This window comes from Harpia harpyja, chromosome 2 (assembly GCF_026419915.1).
Source record: "Harpia harpyja isolate bHarHar1 chromosome 2, bHarHar1 primary haplotype, whole genome shotgun sequence".
NCBI classification, from domain to species: domain Eukaryota; kingdom Metazoa; phylum Chordata; class Aves; order Accipitriformes; family Accipitridae; genus Harpia; species Harpia harpyja.
The window spans coordinates 87,504,860-87,524,603 of NC_068941.1; the positions used below are offsets into that span (position 1 = coordinate 87,504,860).

At 54.1% G+C, this 19,744-nt stretch overlaps 1 protein-coding gene across 4 annotated transcripts in view; it reads right to left on the bottom strand.

Moving 5' to 3' along the window:
* Positions 1-15,555, bottom strand: part of LZTS3 (leucine zipper tumor suppressor family member 3) — a 50,313-nt gene extending 34,758 nt beyond the window's left edge. For 2 of the 4 annotated variants that reach the window (XM_052780830.1, XM_052780826.1), the window contains exon 1: positions 14,164-14,378. The gene's annotated coding sequence lies outside the window, so the exon portion shown is untranslated. Of the gene's footprint in view, positions 1-14,130; positions 14,379-15,265 lie in introns of those variants that run through there. The other 2 variants (XM_052780829.1, XM_052780828.1) reach the window with 2 other exon arrangements.
* Positions 15,556-19,744: the final 4,189 nt, after the last annotated feature.

The window sequence follows — 19,744 nt, forward strand, 5'->3', positions numbered from 1 at the left end:
ACATTTCACTGTTGGGGAAACCTTCTCTTTCTTGTTTCAGTCCAGGGCAGCCAGGGCTGGGTATGAGCAGGACAGCAAGGAGGGTACATAGTTCTGGAGAGGAGAGCATCAGGCTGGGCAGATGTGGGAGCAAGATAGGACAAGAAACTGGTCTCCAGCAGGAAGGTGGGATGGTGGGGAAGGGGAGATGGTGGCTGCCATTTCAGGCATGCTGGGAGAAGAAAGAACATCGCTGGGAAAAGGCAGCTTGGCCCCTGAGGAAGAGCTAAGGACACAAATCCCCTGGTAAGGACAAGTGAAACACAGTGTGGTGGATCATGGGCCACCCAAACTGGGGTTGCCCTGGGGCAAGCACAAGGAATGGCTCAGCTCACAGGCAACGCTGTCCCAGAGCCTGGCTGGAAGCTGGACAAGTCCTGTGATGCCACGCTAGCAGGTAGATAAGCTGGAGGAGTCAGCGGGCTGTGTTGACTTCCAGAGAGGGGATGCCAAGAAATTTAGGACCTGGTGGCTCACCAGCACACCAACCCAGGAGTGACAGCAGGCAGGGCAGCGTGGGTGTCACAGGTACACTGAGCTTCAGAGGAGGACACGGCCACGTGAACATGGCTACACGATGCCAAGTGGTCCTTAGACCCAGGAGGAGTGAAAGCTCTGGAGAAGCTCTCCATGGCTCGGTGAGGAGCTTTTTAACTCAGTACCTGTGCATTTCTAGTAGGGGAATCACCCTGGTGCAGACAGACCTCCGAGCACTTGAAGAAGCAGATAGGCAGAGCTTGGCCAAAACATCTCTGCGTGGTTTCTTGCCTTGACTCCGTGGCTCTTAACAGCCTCTTCCTGGTCACCTCGGTCCTGCCTCCTTCATCCCCTCATCCTAGGAAGCACCACCCTGTGAGGCTGGCACCTATTTGCCTTGGGAAGGGTCTTTTTTTGCCTGCTTCTAGTCCGGCACTGTCTCTGAAGAACCATTATTGCTAATGTCAGCGTTGCATTGATGGTGGTTGTTGAGCTATGCCTTTGATTTCACTCCCGGTCTGAGGTGGCTGCACCACAAGTGAGGCACGGCTGAGATGCCGGTCGTGGGAGGAGGGAGAGGGGTTAAACACCCCCAAATGTCAGTGGTCTTAAAAATAGCCAGACTTTTCCCGCTCACATTGACTCACCCGTCGCAGACCGCAAATTCCTGAGACACGTCATGGGCTGTGGGGAAATCGCCTTTCTCTGGGCTGCTCCAAACAGACCGTGTGTTTGTCTCCAGAGTGACCCTTGGTCATCCTCTGAGGGACAGCCCTGTCCTCACAAGCATGCGGGGGGGGGGGGTGGGAGGGTGGGAGATGGTGCTAAGAGGGACTGGGGCAGATGTGTCACCATCCCAGCAGAGGTGGGCTTGAAAGGAGGGTGAGCTGAGCAACCTCACTCTCTTCTCTAGGGATTTGCTGGGGTCCCTGTTGGGGTTCAGCCCTACCAGTGGGGTTTTCTATACCTGCAGGTACTCTCCTCCACTGCAGTAAGGTGCCCAACAGAAAGCAGGACCTTGTGTGCGTCCATTCCCACCAAACTGGATTTCAGTTGTCTCTGGTTTGAAATCCTCCAGAATCTGGTCCATTCTCCAGCTCGCAGTCCTCCCTCATCTATTCCCGAGTGCCAGAGCTTTAACCCCACATGGGAATGGCTCGAAGGCCCCTTCTCAAAAAGCCTCACTTAGGGGTTCGAGCTAAAGAGCAGAGGTGCAGGAAAGACACAAGCCCAATTATTTTGGAGATGCGGGGACCAAGAGTCTGTCCAGCTGCCTCCGGCCATCCGGCTGGGATCGCAGCCAGGGGCAATGCAGCCTCTGAAAGCCACCAGGCAACCGCAGGAGCCCACACAGCCATGGGGTCCCGTGGACCAGAGAGGTGGTGACCGCAGGAGATGGGGTAGAGGAGGGGGTCCATGTTGTGTTTAAGGGTATTTAAGCCAGACGCAAACAGTCTGGTGAGCTTTGGTGCCAGCCAACTCCCTTCTCCCTGCAGGACCCCATCCTGTCTTGCTCAGCCCTTCCCACCAAGAGATGTCCCCTCTTCAGCACCCAGATCCTCATGGTCCTAACCCAACCTGCCCAAAGCTGCGTGGTTTGGTCACCGGGGGCCCTCTCCCACCAAGAGAAAGGTGCAGAAGGGTGTACTCACATCTCCTGCCCTGCTAGGTCCCACTGGTGTAGAGACACCCAAGCCACAGCTGCAGCTGGGGTTAAAGGAAGTGTTGCCATTGATACTTTGGGAGCCACTTCCTTCCCCTCCCCTCCTCCAGAATAGCTTTTTGTCTTTGGGTTTATTTTCTTTCTTTCATTAAAAAGGTTTGACCCTGATGTGTTTTGAATGGATTCAAACGTGGCTTTGAATGCCTCTTGGGATGTGGCTTTTTTGGGTAAGAGAGGGAGGAGGGAATTTCATTGTGTTCAACCTTGCAAACCTTTGGCAAGGAAAAACATCACCTTCTCCTACTGCTATTGCTCTCTGCCTGGGTCTGTTTCTTTCTGACAAGTCCCGTGTCCTCACCCAACTCCTCCCTTAGATCAAACGAGCCAGCCACCCCCACGCATGCCACTCATCCTTCGCAGAGCTGTTCAACAATAGCTCCACCAGCAAAACTCCTCTGCAGCGGTAAAAATGGGGTATCCATCTCTTGGCCAGCTCATACCTGGCCGGGTCTGACGCAGTCTCTTTATGAGCTGCCAGGGGTCTTCGCCCCTCTGCTGCAGCAAATACAAGTCATCACAAAGTCCCAGCGTGTCCCTTGTGCTGCTGAGACCTCATGGATGGGTCCGGCTGCTTCTTGCGTGTTTGGAGACTCAACCACCAGGTAAATGGTGCAAACCCAGCATCTCCCTTGGTATCCACCACTGTCTGCTTTCTACCTCTGCCAAGTGCTTGGAATGCATCAGAAATGGTTATGGAGGGTAACGGGAGCCTCAGGTGATGCCGACGTGCAAACCTGGCTGCAGAGATGGGTTGCATCTGCTGCGATCATGACACTTGGCCCTGGGACTCCCTATGGACCCCTATGTGATTTCAGAGGAGGACAAGTGACCCACACAGATGGCAAGGCGACAGCGTTCTGCAGCCAGGGTCTCTGGCAGTGACCGATGGCGTTACATGTGGTTGAGACCTGTTTATTATGTTTATTCAGCCAGTGGATGCCCAGCTAAAAATTTCATCCTCTTAAAATAAAGAATAAAAGGTCTGGCTAACAAACTGGCCTTTTGGCAGCACTGGCAGAGAGTCAAAGGGTCTTGGAGATCCCAGTTTCATTTGGGCTGTCTTTTCTCCATCCAAAATACAGAAGAATGAACATTGGCTACCAGGACAAGAGCTTGTTGGTATTTTGGCTCAAGAAAGTTGTGGCATTTACTCTGCAATTCAGTTTGCAATGAATGAATCCCCTTCCCACGCACTGGCCATATCAGATCTCTGCTGGAGGTTCATGGACAACAGGGAGGAAGCGACTTTTGATTTGATTTTGCAAAATGAAGAGCAGTGAAATAACTGAGCTGCAGCAGCGTTCCCTGTCCCCAAGCTGGAGATCAGAAAATTGTTGATAACAACAGAGAAAAGGCAGAAACGCTCAATAATTTCTCTTCTGGCTTTGGCAAAAACAGGCTGATGTTCTCATATTGCACAGGGGCAACAAAGTGCTTTCTAGTCCATTAGTAACCTAGGAAGATACTAAATGGCATGGCCTAGGGATAAACATTTTTAAACAGCAGGCTTAGACTAATTTGCTCCCCAGAGTCCCCTAGAAGCAGGGTGAGGAGTGGTGTGGCCTGCTGCTCATCCTCTCTAAAAAGTCCTGGGATTTCTCTCTGATCCCAGAAGACCAGGAAGATGATAATTGCAGGGCAATATTGAAGAAAAGGGGAAAGAAGAAGAGCTGGAGTGATGCAGCTTAGCCCGGCAGAAAGTGATGCAGGACTGGAAGGATGGAGCGTGGGAAGCTGTCAATATAAATAGATGGCTCCTGAGAAATAGGACTTTGCAGATTCGTTCAACTTCATCTGGGGCAAATTGTATTAGATGACCCAGGCAGATTCACAGATGGAAATATGCTCGTGTGAGGTGCTTTGGTTTGGAATGATGTGGTTATTCTGGTTAAAAAATGAGTATGAGTTATCATTAAAGTGTATGATGGGGAGTGGTGAAGTGACGGATATTGACTGGATGCCAAGGGGGTTGGGACAGGGGTGTTTCTATCTGGGCTCCATGGAGGTCCTCCCCATCTCCATCCTCCCTGTGCAGCTGGTGCTTAGAGAAAAAAAGACTAGGAAGAGGAAAAACTCAATGATCGTTCCCCATATCTCCCCTGCCATAAAGCTTTTCAGGGATACCTCACGCCCAAAGTTGTCTTTGGACCCCCCCAAAACATTTGATGCCATCAGAGGGCACTCACTCTCCATGACACTGCCTGGTCCTTCTTCATTCAACCTACTCATGTTTTGTCCTCCCTGGCAGTGAATTTTGCAAGGGAATTATGCCCTCCGAGAAAAACTACCTCCTTTGGTTTATCTTTAGCCCAATATTTGAGTGATCTCCAGTTGCATTTTGAGGAAGAGTGAGGAGTCGCATCCACTCATCACTTCATGCTACAGACAGGCACTTTAATCCATTTTAGGCTCTATAGTGGCTAGTCTGAATATGCTTGAAGTTTTGGTGCCTCTCAGGCACTCTGGGAATTAAAAATCACTGTACTAGGCTTTGGTTCCTCTCGTGTGACTCCTCTGCATCTCTACAAGTCACAGGGATACCTGTACGAGGTGGCCCTGGAGCAGAAGCCATCTCACTGCTGCGATTCCCACCTCTTACGTGGGACACGCCAGCCACTGCCAACCCCAGAGGAGGCAGAATCTCCCCGGGGTAATTCATGCCAAGTACTGCAATCAGCTAATTAGCAAACAAGATCGATTCAAATGAAGTTAACAGTGTCAACAGCTATTATGCAAGCTTGCCTGTGCTGGAGTAAAGCCATCCTGGGAGGATCTGTGAGAGCCGTCGTGGTCAAAAAGCCCTCGCGGATGGGAAATGGGAAGAGGTAAAGGGGATGCAGTGGGTAACAGTGAAGCTAAGGGGGGAAAAAAAACATCGCTGAGACAAATTAAGGAGGAAAAGCGTCAAGACTGGAAAGCAATCCATGTAATTGCTTGCAAATAGGAAGGGGATGACAGGGATGATGCCCACCCACCAGCCAGCCAGGTTGGGATGAGAGGGAGAAGTCAGCTCTTCATGGGGGAAATATCCAGGCTCCTCTGTAGGGACCCCCCCCCAAAAGGAGGGAAGCAGGGGGGAATTCTCCCCTCCCTGGCAATGCCAGGGTCAAACAGCCTGGGAAGAGCTCTCTCCCTCCTGGCCACAGGCATGGTGCAGTCAGAGGGCAGGAGGTAACGCTCATCCACATCCTCGACCCGCACTAGAACCAGCTCTGCAATTAAAAATGATTGCCACTTTTGGAACTGAGTTGCCAGGCTGGGCTTGCTTGGGATGCAACGACCTCCTGACGGGAGTTAGAGCCAGGCTTTCTCCGTTTCTGTCTGTAAGCATCTCCTTTGGGAAATGCAAGCCTGAAACTGGATGGGGCTATCAGGGTGGGACGCGGAGCTCTGGGACCAGCTCCAACCTGGAGCCAGAGGCCAGCGTAAAGCCTGTAGAGGCATTGGCTAATCCTCCCTTAAGCCTGCTGTGATGGATTTAAAGGGTGTTTGTGTCGCTCGCCTCCGGGATCAAGATCCTTAGAGGATAAGTGTCCGAAGGAAATGAAGGGATTCTCCTTCCCGCAGCGGCGGGGCATGAAACAGAGACACGGCCCCCACTGGGATGCACTGGGGGGGGCTGGTGTTATCTCCTGCACGCTCTCCCTCGGAGGATGCCTGCTGTCATCTTGTGATGGACTTTCGGGCGGGGAGTTTTGCTGCCTGGCTCTGGAGCTGGCAGATGCCCTGGTTTTATCAAGGCAGCTGGCCCGGCGAAACGTTATCCGGCAACCCAAATCTCTGCCTGTCTCTAAAGCCTTGGAGGGGTGAAAAATGGCTTTTCACCCCCATGTCATGGGTGGAGAACTGAAGCAAAAGGATTTCACCCAGGTCCTGTCCTGCCCGGAGCTGGGGCTGGGGCTATAACCACCGGGCTGTCCTATCCGTCCTCGACTTCTCTGCTCATTCACATGATGGGAACCATCGCAGGTAAAGCCATTAACACACTTCTGCTTCTTTGCGGGCCAAGGAGGAGGGGAAAAGACATCAACAGATTGATGGGAAAGTTCATTAAAGAAGGAACAATTAAATTTTCCAGCTTTGAGGAATAACCTCTGGGTGGTGGATGCATCCACACAACCCGATGCTGAGATAGCTGTGCAGGCTATGCGGGCATTTGGCATGGGGAGGCTGCTCAGGGATAGCTCGGGTGACTTGTAGGACTTGTTTTTAAAATAAACAGAACCCTTTTATTGCCTGAAACCCCACACCCCCAACGGGAGGAAATGTATTTAACCAAGAAATGCTACCATTAATCACCTCTGGAGCTTGAGACTTTGCTCACGCCTTGGTTGAGGGACCTCTTCCCAAAACCACGTACCCACCTCCCGCGATGCTGGGCAGAACCCAACCCTGCTTGGAGCCGGAGCGGGTCCTCTGCCACCGGGCTGGCTGGTCCTACTCGCCCAGCACGTCGCAACAAGTGGGAAATAATCCCTCCTTTCTTTTCCGGCTATCAGGAATGCACCACACCTGGTGCCCCTCGGGGAGTGTTTGCAGTCCCGGCGGGCGCCTGGACTGGATTGTTTGCCCAGGGATTATTTTTTTTTTTAATATTAAAAGCTAATTTGGGCCCCTGAGAGCGTGGAGGGGAAGACAAAGCCCTTGGCTGGCACTGAGGAATGTGGGTTGGTTTGGCCGGTCCTGGCTGCGTCGCACAGCCCTCCTGAGCTGCAGATCACAGGTGAGATGAGTTTGTTTGGGCTCTGCTGGAAAACAGACTGGTCGTTGCCTGCGGGGGATTACCCGCCCCAAACACGTGCAGGTTGCACATTCACTGCTTTAGCCACAAGATCAAGTTTCAAAATAACTCATCACAGTCCCCAGTTTAGTTCCCACTCAGTACAATTCCTTACCATTGCTTCCCTGGGCTCGGGGGGCTGCAACTCAGTCCAGCGGAGGGAAACTGAGGTCTGCAGGGTTAAGGAACATGCTAAAGTCCACACGAAATGCCAGTAGCAGAGCACAAAACAGAGAACGAACTTTCCACTCACTTAACACCACTAAACCCACTCCTGGCTGTTGGGGATATCCTGATCCCCAAAGAGATCAACTCCTGGGGTCTGCAAATGCAACTGCAACTGCATCCCGGCTTGGAAAACCGCTGGGAGGGAGGAAGAGTGCAGCAGCCGGGAGGAAGAGTGCAGCAGCCCGGAGATCGAAGGAAAGAGGAGAGCAAAATCCTGCTGCGCAACGGCTGGCCGGGGACCAGCTCGGCAGCAGTGATTTATTATTTACATTACAGGAGGAGCTGGAAGCCGTGGAGAACGTCAGGGTCTCCCTGAGACGGGCACAAGAGCCGTGCTTTATGGGCTGTATTCGGCTTGCTCCCGGAGATGGGTATTTATGCCCTTGCTGAGCTGAAACTGGGTGGAGCTGTGGCTTCTCCTAGAGGCTTTTTGAGAAATGTATTTATCTGAGGAGAGAAAAAATTGAGCCAAGCACAGGTCCTGGTCATTCCCAGAGCCCCCCTGCCTTGGGCAGGGAGAGCAGGACCACCGTGCGTGGGGGAGGAGAGCCGCGGGAGCTGGGGAGCTGCTCTGTGCAGGGCAGGGGGATGTAGGGGTGCAGCTTTGCCCATCTCAGCCCAGCAGCCCTGGTGGTTTTGGGGATGTTTTCATCCTCTCCTTTCTGTCTTGGCCTGCCTAAGCCACCCTGAGGAGCCATCCCAGCTGCCTCCCATTACAGAGACAGCGCTCCCTGCCTTTCCACCCCACAGCTTGGAGTAATCACCCCGGGTGGACAACAGCAGGGCAAGGTGCATGGTCCGGCCAAAACAAACACCAACATGTCCCTGTCCCCTGTCCCCCGTCCCCCGTCCCCCATCCCCTTGCAATTCCTTGCATCCCTTGACGCAGAAGACCCCACTGCAGGGAAATGTCTGAGGTGGGATGGCCGGTCCTCCCATCCCCACCATCTCAGGTGGGATGGCTTGGCTGTTACTCCAAGTGCTTGCGAAGGGCAGAGCAGAGGATGTAATGAAGGCAACGGTCCATGGGGAGTGGAACAAGCTTGTACTAGATCAACTGATATAATTAGAAAGCCGGGACAAGGAGATGAGCTCCTGTGCCCAAAAGCTGGTCTGTTTTTTCCAGCTCTAGCAGCTGGGCTAATAAAAGCTCTGACCTCCCCTGGTGCATCATCTCCAGCGCATGTCTGCAGGGTACTGCGATGGCCGTGAGCTCAGGGACAAGCTCCCATCCTTCAATGTTTCCAGGGATGGGGCATCTACAACCTCTCTGGGCAACATCTACCACCATCACTTCGGCCAGTGCCTCTTGCCCCCCTTACCCTGGGCCCGCCAAGAGTGGGCAGTGTTAGTCCTTCCCAAAAACCACACAGCTGGGGATGGTCACCCAGTTGACTTTGCCTACCAGTTTCATGCCCAGGTTGTCTCTCTGCGTGCTTTGGTTCAGGCAAGAACCCCAAAATGGCCCCAAAATGACAACCCTCTTGCAAGACCCTCAGGCTATGTTCTCTGGTGATGGTGGGCAGGAGCTGGTGGATTTGCATGGGAACATCTCCACCAAATCCCAACTGCACAAGCCAGGGCTTCCCCGTGGAAGGAGGAACTGGCTGAGAGATCTCCATTCATCTGCAAACCCACCTTGTCTCCTCTGCAAACCCACCTTGTCTCCTCTGCAGCACTTACTTCCCTAAAAACCCCCCAAAACTTCCAAACTGGCCTCACAGCAAGGATTTAGCAGGATTTAGCGCCAGGAAAACCCTGGCCATCTGGAGAGTGCAGACCATGACTGGGCAGACTGGGGCAAGCAATGTTCCTGCTGGATTTATGGGACATAGCCACCCGGTTTGGAGAGGAAGAGGTCCAATGTTCCCTGCTGCTTGGCCTTGGGGCTGGAGGGAAGGAAACATGGAGAAACACTGGGCAATATAAGGTCTACAACAAGGTATGTTGAAAACCTGTGCCTATACAGAAGAGCAGTCCTATAGGTATATAGGAGAGGCGCATCGATGCAGGATGAAACCCAACCGAGTGCACTGGGCTTGCTTTCACCTCCCCTGCAAAATAAACACCCCCATCCCATCCTCCTTCCCGATTTGTCCCTGGCAGACACGGATCTGGCGGGCATTGCTCTGCTTGTGGAGCTTCCCAGCAGGGAACCAATTTCCCCCCGGGATTCACTAGGTGCTGGACACACGGTCAGAAACTGCTTATCCCAGTTTTTTTTCCTGGCTTGGATCATTATTATTGTTACCGGTGCTGGGCTTCCAGAGGAAAACATGTCTTTGGGCCACATACCAAGGGATTTGGTTAATTCGTCACCCGCAGACGCACATATATTTATTTAAAAGCGCCTCTTGTTATGTTACTTGGCAACTTCTGATCCTGTGTATTTCTCCAGCTGATAAATATTTGTGAGGTTGGTTGTGAGAAGAGTGGCATGTGTTAATAATATGATCGTCTTTCTTCTGAGCTTCCTACAAAGAGAACAGGCTCTGTAACATCAGTCTAAACCTGGAGCATCTCGCTGGCCCACGATCAGGATTTGGCCCCAAAAGAAAGGGAGGGTTGCTTGTCTCCATACTGGTGTGAGGATGAGGTGTATGAGTTCATTTTGCGTCAACAAATGCTGCAGTTCAGACTCCAGCAGCACCCACTGGGACCAGTTGAGGACCAAAAGGCTAGAGGTGGCTGTTAGGTGGGCGATGGGAGTGGGGAGGATGCTAAAGGGCATGCAGGGGCTCAGACAGCAACCAGAAAAAAATCATGGAGCAAAAGGGAAAGCTCAGATCATTGAATAAAGCCCGTAACTACCAACTGCTGGAGGCTGGGAGAGTTTCTCTGATGTCTGAGCTGGCCCAGGCTGCTGTAGGTGTAGCCATCCTGGATTCTTATGTGCACGAGAGCTGCCCATGGTCTACATGCTCCAGTGAGGCTCTGGCTGCTGGAGGCATGTTATCCCATGACTTTCATCCAAAGGAAAACCCCAAATGCTTCCAGCTGCTGTGACTACTCCAAAACTCGATGCACACAGGTAAGAAGGAAGGTGCCAGCCATGGCAGCAGTCAACGGGGAGGAGGTGGAAGGCAGAGACCTGGGTTGATCTTGGGTTGAACTCCAGCAAGGCTCAGACAGAACTTGTCCTTCTGACTCAGGAGCCAGATAAAACCAGCAGGATCCACATATTCACTGCAAAAACAACTTTGTGAGGGGGAAACTCAGCTAAGATCACAGGGAGCCTGATTTCAAGCCTTGCAGCAACTCCGCTGAGACGAAGCAGGAGCTTCTGCAGCTCCTCTGCCAGGTCAAGGGGACTTTCAGCTCCCTCTGCCAGGAGAGCTCTTGGCTCCAGCCAACCCTGGATTATAAGGCATAAGCCGTCTCCCTCTTTCCTGAGAGCTGCTTTAACACTTGTGTTTGCTCTCCTTGCGGTTTAAGGAGCTACGTGGACCTTCTTGCCCCCCTGGAAGGTGAACCTCCTCCTGGCTGCCTTCTCCTGCCTGGTCCCCTCCTGTTCTGGGACCACCACTGTGAGGGTCTCAGAAGAGATGTCCTTCTCACCCACCACCCCACCAAGATGTGTTCCTGCAGGAACAGCAGGAAAAGGCAAAAGTCCAGCCCTTGGCTTCCAAAAAATGGGGGGTGTCGGCGTGGTCCTTTCCCCCCACGATGGTGCCTGGGGCCACGGGGCAATGGGAGAGCTGAATTTCGGGTGCAACATTGCTCCCTGCCGGGAACTGGCTTATTGCAGGGTCTCAAAGAGCTCGGACCACCACCACCTCCAGGATGGAGCATCACAGCCTACCTGTGGCTCCTGGTGCCACCGTGTCCTGTACGAAAAGGACTCCCAGGCTGCGGGAAGCACAACCAAAGGAGGAATCCAGTGACCCAGCGTGGGGTATAAAGGCTTTATCCATGGAGGAGAAGCGTGGGTGAGCCAGAGGTTCTGGGGGGGTCCTTGCCTGCTCCCCCCAGCCTGTGGGGCAGGGACATCTGGGCTCCTGGACGCATGCCTCCATTTCACTTTCAGATCCCTCAAATAATAACCGTGTTTGCCAGCTCCTGTGACAAGAATGACTAATGGGGAAAGATCCTCGGCGAAGGGAAACAAGAAATCTCCTCATTTCACCCTTTGTTTGCTGAATTTCTCTGACAGCCCCGGGGCATGGCTGGGCTTTCCTTGGTGTGCTCAGTTCCCCTTCATGAGAAAGCAGATTTTAAACCCTACAACAGCTCCAGCAACACCCTCTTAACTCTTAAGCTTCCCCGTCGGGACATGACTCCCTTCAGAAACTTTTTGCAGCCCGGTTTGTCCAGATTCCTGCTCCACGCCGAGTTATCATGCAGCGAGTGCCTCTGACTGCTGATGTAACGTGGTTTTCACAGCGCATTTGGAAACCACCCTCCCCATCTGCCTTTTTTTGCAAGGCAGGGGACCGTCTTTCCTCCTCTGAGGAGGGATGGGTGATCAAGAGATGCCCTCATTTTACACCATGACATGGTGATGCCCCTGCGATGGATGCTGCAGTGGGTGCCCAGGGCTGATGCTGCAGCCCCCATGGAGGCTGGGGTTCTCCCAGTCCCATCTCTGGAAGGAAAAGCTGCTGCTGCCTCCCAAATATTTAGGCTCCCGCAATCAGATATTGGACTTTCAACTGCTTTTCTACCTCCTCCTTTTGGATGTGGGGGCTGGGGATTGATCCCTTAGGACATCAGCCCAGTGACCCAGCAAAGAAGAGTTCAAGGAGGAGGGAGTCTCATCCCTGTATGGAGCCCATGCAGCCACACACACCGCTGCACCGCTTTTTAAATGCCCACCCCTGCAGCAGGGAGCCAACGGGGGAAATTTCAGCCCCTCCACACATTCCTCCTCTGCCCCATTGTCATCACAAGGCCAACGCTCCAGGACAACGTGCCTGGTTCCCTTGCGGGAGCCTGGACACCGCAGACGGGGAATCGCACCGCTCTGGCATTTCCACGCCTGTTTTCAGACCATTCGCCTCCCAACCTTTGCAGAAAATAAATTCCCCGGCCAGGCTGAACTTGGATGACAGCATTGCATGCTATATATAGCCACGGCAGATCACTGCTCGAACCGGGGCCACACATAAACAAACCGCACGGTTCCCTGCGTGGAGAGGGGACGGGCGAACGAACCGCACGTGATGGAGGAGCCTCCCAGCCCCGGCTGCTTGAGACCAGGGGTGCTTTTTGATCCTACACCCCCTTTTAATGCCAGCATCTCCCTCGAGGGCTCAGCTGCTGGCGTAATCCACTGCCCGAGCGGGTTTGTGGATGAAGGATGTGCTGGAGGGTGTTGAAAGCAAAGCACGGAAGAGCTAAGGGAGTTGCCAAAGGTTATCCCGCGGGGCAAGTGGCATCCCCTGGCTTGAATGACACCCTCTGACTGCCAGCTTGAATTAAAGAAGCTGTTGGCATCACCCCTCTCGTGTACTGCGATGTGGGGCAGAAAATACCAGCACAGCCCCACTACAGCATCTGCCCACCCCTCCTGCCTCCACTCCACGTCTCTCTGCAGCCCTCCTGCTTGGCATCTGCCTGCTCCTCTCCCTGCCCGACCCTCCGCCGTGGTGCACGGGGCGCAAAGCAGAGGGAAGAAGGTGTCAATGTGCAGGGGGTACCCACGCCTGGCTCGGCTGGCAGGCCTTGTCCTCCTTCCCCAGCTCCCCACGCATGTGGGGAAGAGGCAAGGGATGCTCAGGAGGCTGTGGAGCATCCAACAGCCCGACGCTCTCCTCCGGAGCAGAGGGACCGGTTGGTCTGGGGGGCAGCTCGCAGCCACAGGTCCCCAGGCTCTCGCCTCGGCTCTGAGGAGTGGATGGGGGTGGCAGAGGGGGTCCCCGCGCTCCCCTCCGGGCACACCCGCATCCCCGGATGGGGCTCTCTGCTGCAGTGCAGCAGCTCCAGCCCCGCTCTTTCCCGGGGAGCTGGCAGAGGGGATGCCTGCCTTCATCCTTCCTTCATCACGATACCCTCTCCGGCTGTTCCAAACCCAGCTGCAGGGCCAGCAAGCAGGACGAGCCATCGGGATGAGCGGCAACTCGCTCCTCTCCTGCGTGGGGATGGAGCCCGTGGGCACCCCTGGGGAGCAGAGGGCGATGGGGTGGGTTTGCACCCACAGCCCCGCCGACGTGCACCCATGGCTTGGGGGTTGCAACGGGTTGGGGGGGGGCAACACTCGATGCCCACATCCTTGCAAAGCCGGGGAGGCATCGGTGTTTCCTTGGGTGAAGTCCCAAGCGGGGAGCCCCGTGTCGTGACGTCCCCCCATGTCCTCCCTCCCTCCTTCCCCGCCGCTGCTGGGCGAGGGCCACCCAGTACCGAGGCAGATGACATAATTCCCAGCAACTGCACGTTAATCACTCGGCCGCCAGCAACCTCCTTTGCTTGAATCCCACCCCCCATCCCCAGCCACCGCTCCCCTCCCTGACATCACCGCAAAAGAAATAAAGAAATAAATAAAAGAAGCTGAGGAAGGGGTGGAGGGGGAATAACCTCATCCTGCTGGGCACTGGCAAACAGGTCTGCTCCCCCCCACACCCCCCTCCCCACCTTGCACTCTATTTTTGGGTGCTGTCATATCCAAATGGCCCCGCGGGGCCAAATCCAGGCAGCTGCGACTTTAGGCACAAACAAGCCTTCCTCCCCTCTACCTCCCCAGAAATCGGCGCTGGCAGCCCATCCTCCACCCCCAACCCCTTCCCCAAAATCTTCTCCCCCCCCCCCCCCATCCCCAAATTATATCTGGGTGGGTGATTCAGGCGAGCGAAGCTCCGGCATCAAGTCCCCCCCCCCCCACCTTTCTCCCACCCTCCAGGGACCCCCCTCCTTGTCACCCCAGTCTCCCCCCCCTCCCTCCCAGTACCTCTTCCCAGTTCCTTCCCACCCTGAGCCTTACTCTTGGCGGGGATGCTGTGGAGTGTGCGTGGGGGGGCTCTGGCCGGTCCCCGGCGCGATGGGCAGCGATGGGCAGCGATGGGTAGACTGGGACCAGCTTGGGAATCACACGGCGTTGATTGCGCAGCCGGGTGGCCGCTCCCGTCCGAGGGGTCTCATCTCATTTTGTCCTGTGTCACCACCACCACCACGACACACACACACGTATACACACACATACACACACACACACACACACACACTCTCACTCGCAGCCACGTTTCCCCCCCCTTCTTGCGGCAAACGGCGGCCAGCCCCAACCCCACCCCCTGTCAAAGCAGCAGCCTAACAGCGAGGAAGGGAAGGATGGAGGGAGGATCTGCTCGCCTTCCCTTTAACTCTTCCCTCGCCAACCCCCCCATTCCCCCCCCTCCCCCAGGACTGAGCTTTGCTAGGTCAGGCCATGTCGCTTGTTGGGGATGGTGGGATGCTTCATGGATACCCCCAGGGAGGAGGGATATTTAGGGGCTGGGGGGGGGACTTGGTTCTGTCCCCCCGCACCTCTCCGTGCCCCGTAAACAAGAGTGTGTCCCCCCCCCATACAGCTTAGCCCCCCCACATTACCCCACGCAGTGGGTCAGGGGAGGTGCGGGGTGTCGCGGGGCCACGGCTGGTGTTTGGGGGGGCACGGGCAGCCCCACGGCGTGTGGCTGGGGGTGGGAGCTATGTCTGTCTGCTTGCGTCCACTTTGAGACCGTGAAAAAAAACATTTTGGCCCTTGGCTCCCCACCACCTCCAGGAGCAGGGCCCTTTGGGGGTGGCACAGCCTGAACCCCTGGGGTCCTCCAGTGGGGCTGGGAATGGGAAATAAGGTTGATGTGGGAGATGAAAGCTTCTCTTCCCAGCCCACAGAGAGATCAAGGATCTGAGCTAACAGAAGGAGCAAACTCCCCAAACTCCCTCTTACACAGATTAGCTAGAAAAGGGACATGCAAATGGCATGCAGATTTGGCCAAGGCCTCAAACCGAAGGCAAGGCAGCTCCTGACATTGATGTTGCGTGGAGCTGCCTTCTCCAAGGAGAAACAAGAGTTGCCAGAGGGAAAAGGAAAATAAAAGGCTCACGATGCTATCCATGGAGAGGAACTCCCACTCATGGAGAGGTCGGTGGCTTCACCCCGGCGCAGGGGTTGCTGCAGGAGGGTTAGGTCCTGCAACACACACTGTCAAGCTCCAGTTCTCTCCTTGGCCCCTTCCGTGGATGTGCGGTGGTTACACTACTCCTGCTTGCCTGTCGAGAGGGGGAGAAGAGGCAGGAGTTGCCGCCACATATTTCTGCTGCTTTCCTGTGAAATGGCAGGTCAGGTAATTAATTATTCCTGCTAATAACACCAGACAGGCACTTGACTGCTCCCACAGAATTGCAGGCTGTGAGTATCTCTCTGCATAGGTTGTTGCTGGCAGAGCTCCAGGGGCTGTGTGTGATCCTCCTTGGATGGAAATGGCAACTGAGGCCCTCTGACTTACTTGTAGTCACCTTTGGGGACCAGGATTGGAGCCTGGGACGAAGCCGTCGGGACTCTGCTGCTTCCCACCAGCACTGCCAAGCAATGGAGCAGTGCAGATCCTGCACGGAGAACTGGGTGGTCCTTCTGGCTGTTAAATCTGATGGAGAAGGTCAAGTCAGACGTGTCTGCTGGGACCGCCCCACCAGAAATGAAGACGTGCCCAGGACCCGGCAGGATTACCCCTGTCCATGCAATGCAGCCCCTTGCTCAAAGGCAGCCTGGTCTCCTCTGAGCAGGGCGGTGCAGCCTCTTTCAGGGGACGTGCGAGGGTATGGGGTGTCTCACACGTGAGCTTCCCACGCTGCTGCCAGCCTCAGATGAACCCGTCTCCCATCGTCACCTGGCCACACGCCTCCAGGATTGAGCACCAACACTGAGACAGATGCACCCAAGGGGAGATGGGCTCCAGCTCTCCTCTCCAACCCTCCGTGGGGCACTGGGGTGCTCCCGGACACCCTGAGGGGATGGGAGAGGATGAAGAGGGAATCTGCATGTGTCCCCCCACTTAAAGACGGGATATGCCTAGGCTGGGGCAAGGCTAGTTTTGTAGCTGAGAGGATGCTCCGATGATGTTGCAGCTCCACCACGTCAGCCCAGCATCCTATCCCCAGCAGCAGCTGTACATGGACACCCAAGGAAAAGCAAAACCAGGACAATATTTCCTCCTAACAGTCTCCAACCATGGGTTTCCAGAGGGTGAGCTGTCTACAAAGAACACCCAGGTGGAGCAAGGGCCCAATGGATGTACCCTTGATGGCTGGAGCAGCAGCATTTCCCAGCTCCTCTTCTCCACTGACATGAAGGAGATTTTTTTTGCAGGGTCCAGACCTCCGTGAGGGCTAAGAGCCCTTCATGAGCTGTGTGTGTCCCCACTGAGTCCATCCTCACTGCCAGGCGTTGTCTCCTTCAGCAGGGGTTGAAGCCCAGAGCCTGTAGGACAATTCACATGGTTTGGGTTCACACAGCACTATCCTCCTCTCCCATTTCAATTGCTGAGTCTTTTTATAAGGATTATCCTGGGGCTCGCATTGGGGCAGCAGGTTTTCTGCTCTCCTCTTCTACGCCACTGTTGATCCCTTTCCAAGAAGTGCTTGGAGATGTCGTCATTTTCTACGGCAGGCCAGGATGAGTGCTTTCTCCAGAGGACATTGCTGTGCCTCTGCTCCTTGTCCTCATCACGGCCCGCTAACATCTCAAGTGGACTTTGTTTTCCTTTATTTGCTGAGTGTTTTGTGTGTCTTTCTTGATGTGGTTATCATGCTCCAGCCGTCAGATTGTAGCGAGTCCCAGGGAGAAGGTGCCAACTTTAACATATGCCTGAACAGTTCTTTTCAGACATATACAAACTGGAACAATGCCTTGCTGAGAATATGCTTGTTGATGCAATTTGCCAACTGTGGTTTCAGATCTGCTCTTTTCAGCAAGTACCAACTATTTGTAGACAGTGCAAAATCTTGGATAACCGGGGACTGATGGGGTCTCTGGAAGTCTCTCTCCAGGCATGGAGGAACCAGGAGGGAAGACAACCTAGGGCTGAGTGAAGATCTCCATGAGCATCACAAATAATGTTCAGATAAAACACTTTGCCTCCAAGAACCTCGGTCCTTTTTCCCTCTGCTTTAGGAAGTGGCCTTCACTGGACAGGCACTCTGGTTTCTCTACCACACGAACCACGAACACGTTCTCACCTTGTGTAAGCAGGACTTTGCTCAACTCCTCACATCTCCTGAGTTCAGACATCCTCCGGTGCCTCCTCCATCAGTGGCGCTCATCAGTCAGGTAGGACATCACTGGGACGTGACTCTAGTGCACCTGGACCTAAGGCTGCCCGGCACAGAGCCAACCGGGGTTTCTCTGCTCCAGCATGTCCTCAGAAACAGGACTGACAAACCTCGGCGGGTAGCTGGACTCTCCCTAACTTCTTCCCATGGATTTGCAGACACCATGGCAACGTTTTAAAGAAGGGTTGGAAGATGATAACAAGGTGGGTGTGGGGTTGTGTCTAAGGAGATAGGCAAGAGATGTTTTCTCACCACCATCCATTAGGATGTGGCTCTGCCCTTGCCCACGTGTCTGCCTTCAGCTTGCGAACTCCCAGGGCACGGATCACGTCCTATTCTTTGCTGATGAAACACTCCGTCAGCTGGTAGCACTGGATGTGGAAATGTCGACGAGTCGGTCCAGGAGCGGAAGGGTCAGCGCTTGAACTGCCTGTTCTCCATGGAGGACTGCCAAAGGCATATGTGTTTAAGACAGCAAATAATCAAGAGACCATTGTTCATAGCAACCTCAGTGGAAATATTTTTGTGTGTGTGTATATGTGTGTGTGTGTTTATGTGCTGGCATCCAATTTGGCAATGGTTACTCAGCACAAGTGGGCGGCCTGTCCCTTTCAGCTGGAGTCTCCTCCTCCTCACAGGGACCCAGAAGACAGATGAAACTAGAACAGATGGTTTGGGGGTGCTCAGAAATACCAATGCCAAGGGCTGTCTCATCACCAGCTAGAGCTTCATGGCATGCTGAACATGCTCAAGACCAAAGTGGTCTTTCCAAGTAAGGGGGGGCACAGGAGGCTGCCAGCAACTCTTGGAGATATTGACGGTTTCAGCTTTTGGTTGGATTTTGAGGCGAAGGAGCAGAAATTAAGATCTTTGGGGTATCGCACAAAGTATGGGGTTCTGTGTCAAGTCTTCCATCCCCGAGTCCAAGGGAATTTGAAGCACTGATGCTGAAGGGACACTGAGAGAGGCCATGCTGGTTTTGCTAGGAAAAAGTCTAGGGCTTTCTCCAAGTAAGAATCCAAGGATGCAAGCTGGAGAGTTGGCCAAGACAGGCATGCTCCAGATTATCTCCCCTTTGAGTGCCATACAAGCTCTGCCACAGTTGTTCAGTGGACAAACTCCCAGACTCCCATTGAAAGCTTTGCTGCAGCTCTCATCCCCACAGAAGTGAATGGAGAGATTTGTCCTAACCTCCGTACCCCTCCACAGCTCCTGGCATTTCATTTTCTCTGAAGCAACACGCTGCCGCTAGAATCAGCTGAGATGAAACCGAGCTGGCTCCTACACACCTTGAGAGCTTAGGCAGGGTTGCTTCCCACACAGTGTCTTTCACCCAAATTAAACAGCTTTCAGCTGAGCTCTGTCATCCATCATGCCAACCCGCAGGCAGAGCTCAGTTTTGTCAGCTTTCTACACCCTCGGGTTCATGTTCAGCGGGGAAAGATTGGGGACCTTTTTTTTGTGAATGTGTTGCAAGGGGCGTGCAGTCAAGGAGGCTACAGGGCCATCCTTGAAATCACGCTGAAATCCGTGGGAGTCTGATAGTTGTTAAAGATAGCAAAGACCCGTGTATCAAGGGCTATTTTCACACTGCCTGCTACAGCGTTCAGTATTCAAGGGGGCAAGGATGGATGTAGAGTACCTGCTCCCCAAAGCTGTGTCCTTCCACAAGGAGGGATCACTGGGTTTCTGCAGTAAAAATAGCCCGTAGACCTTGATACAGCATCAAAGAAAATAACAGCTGATGTTACAAGGACTTTGCTGGCCTGGGACTGAGCTGCATTAAGGCACCCGGCTTCAGATGAGTGAATGCACTCGCTCTTTGCCAGCGGTGGTTGGGTGTCATTCAGCTGACCATACCTTGGTGCCCACATCAACGCCAGGTGGGCAGCTCTCCAAGCTGCATTGGCTGTATTGATCTGAGCTCGGTCCAGTTGCCCATGCCCACGTCTAATAGCACCATAGGCATCCCGGAGTATTTGAGGCACCTACGCAGAGCAGGTAGACGTGGCAGAGCATCACCTATGGCGGCGATCCTTGGTGGAGATCAAATACTGTCTGTTCTCTCCTGCAACTAAGGTATCAGCCGACATCTGTGTTAACAAGTGTTTACGTCCAGCTATTTGAGGTGGGAAACTGAGGAGCTTTGCCCATCTCAGCTGCCTGTGCCAGAGACACCGGCACTGTTTGTGCCCCTGTCCACACTTGTTTCAGATGCCAGCAGCCAGCTTTCGTATCAAATCCGCTGCACAGAG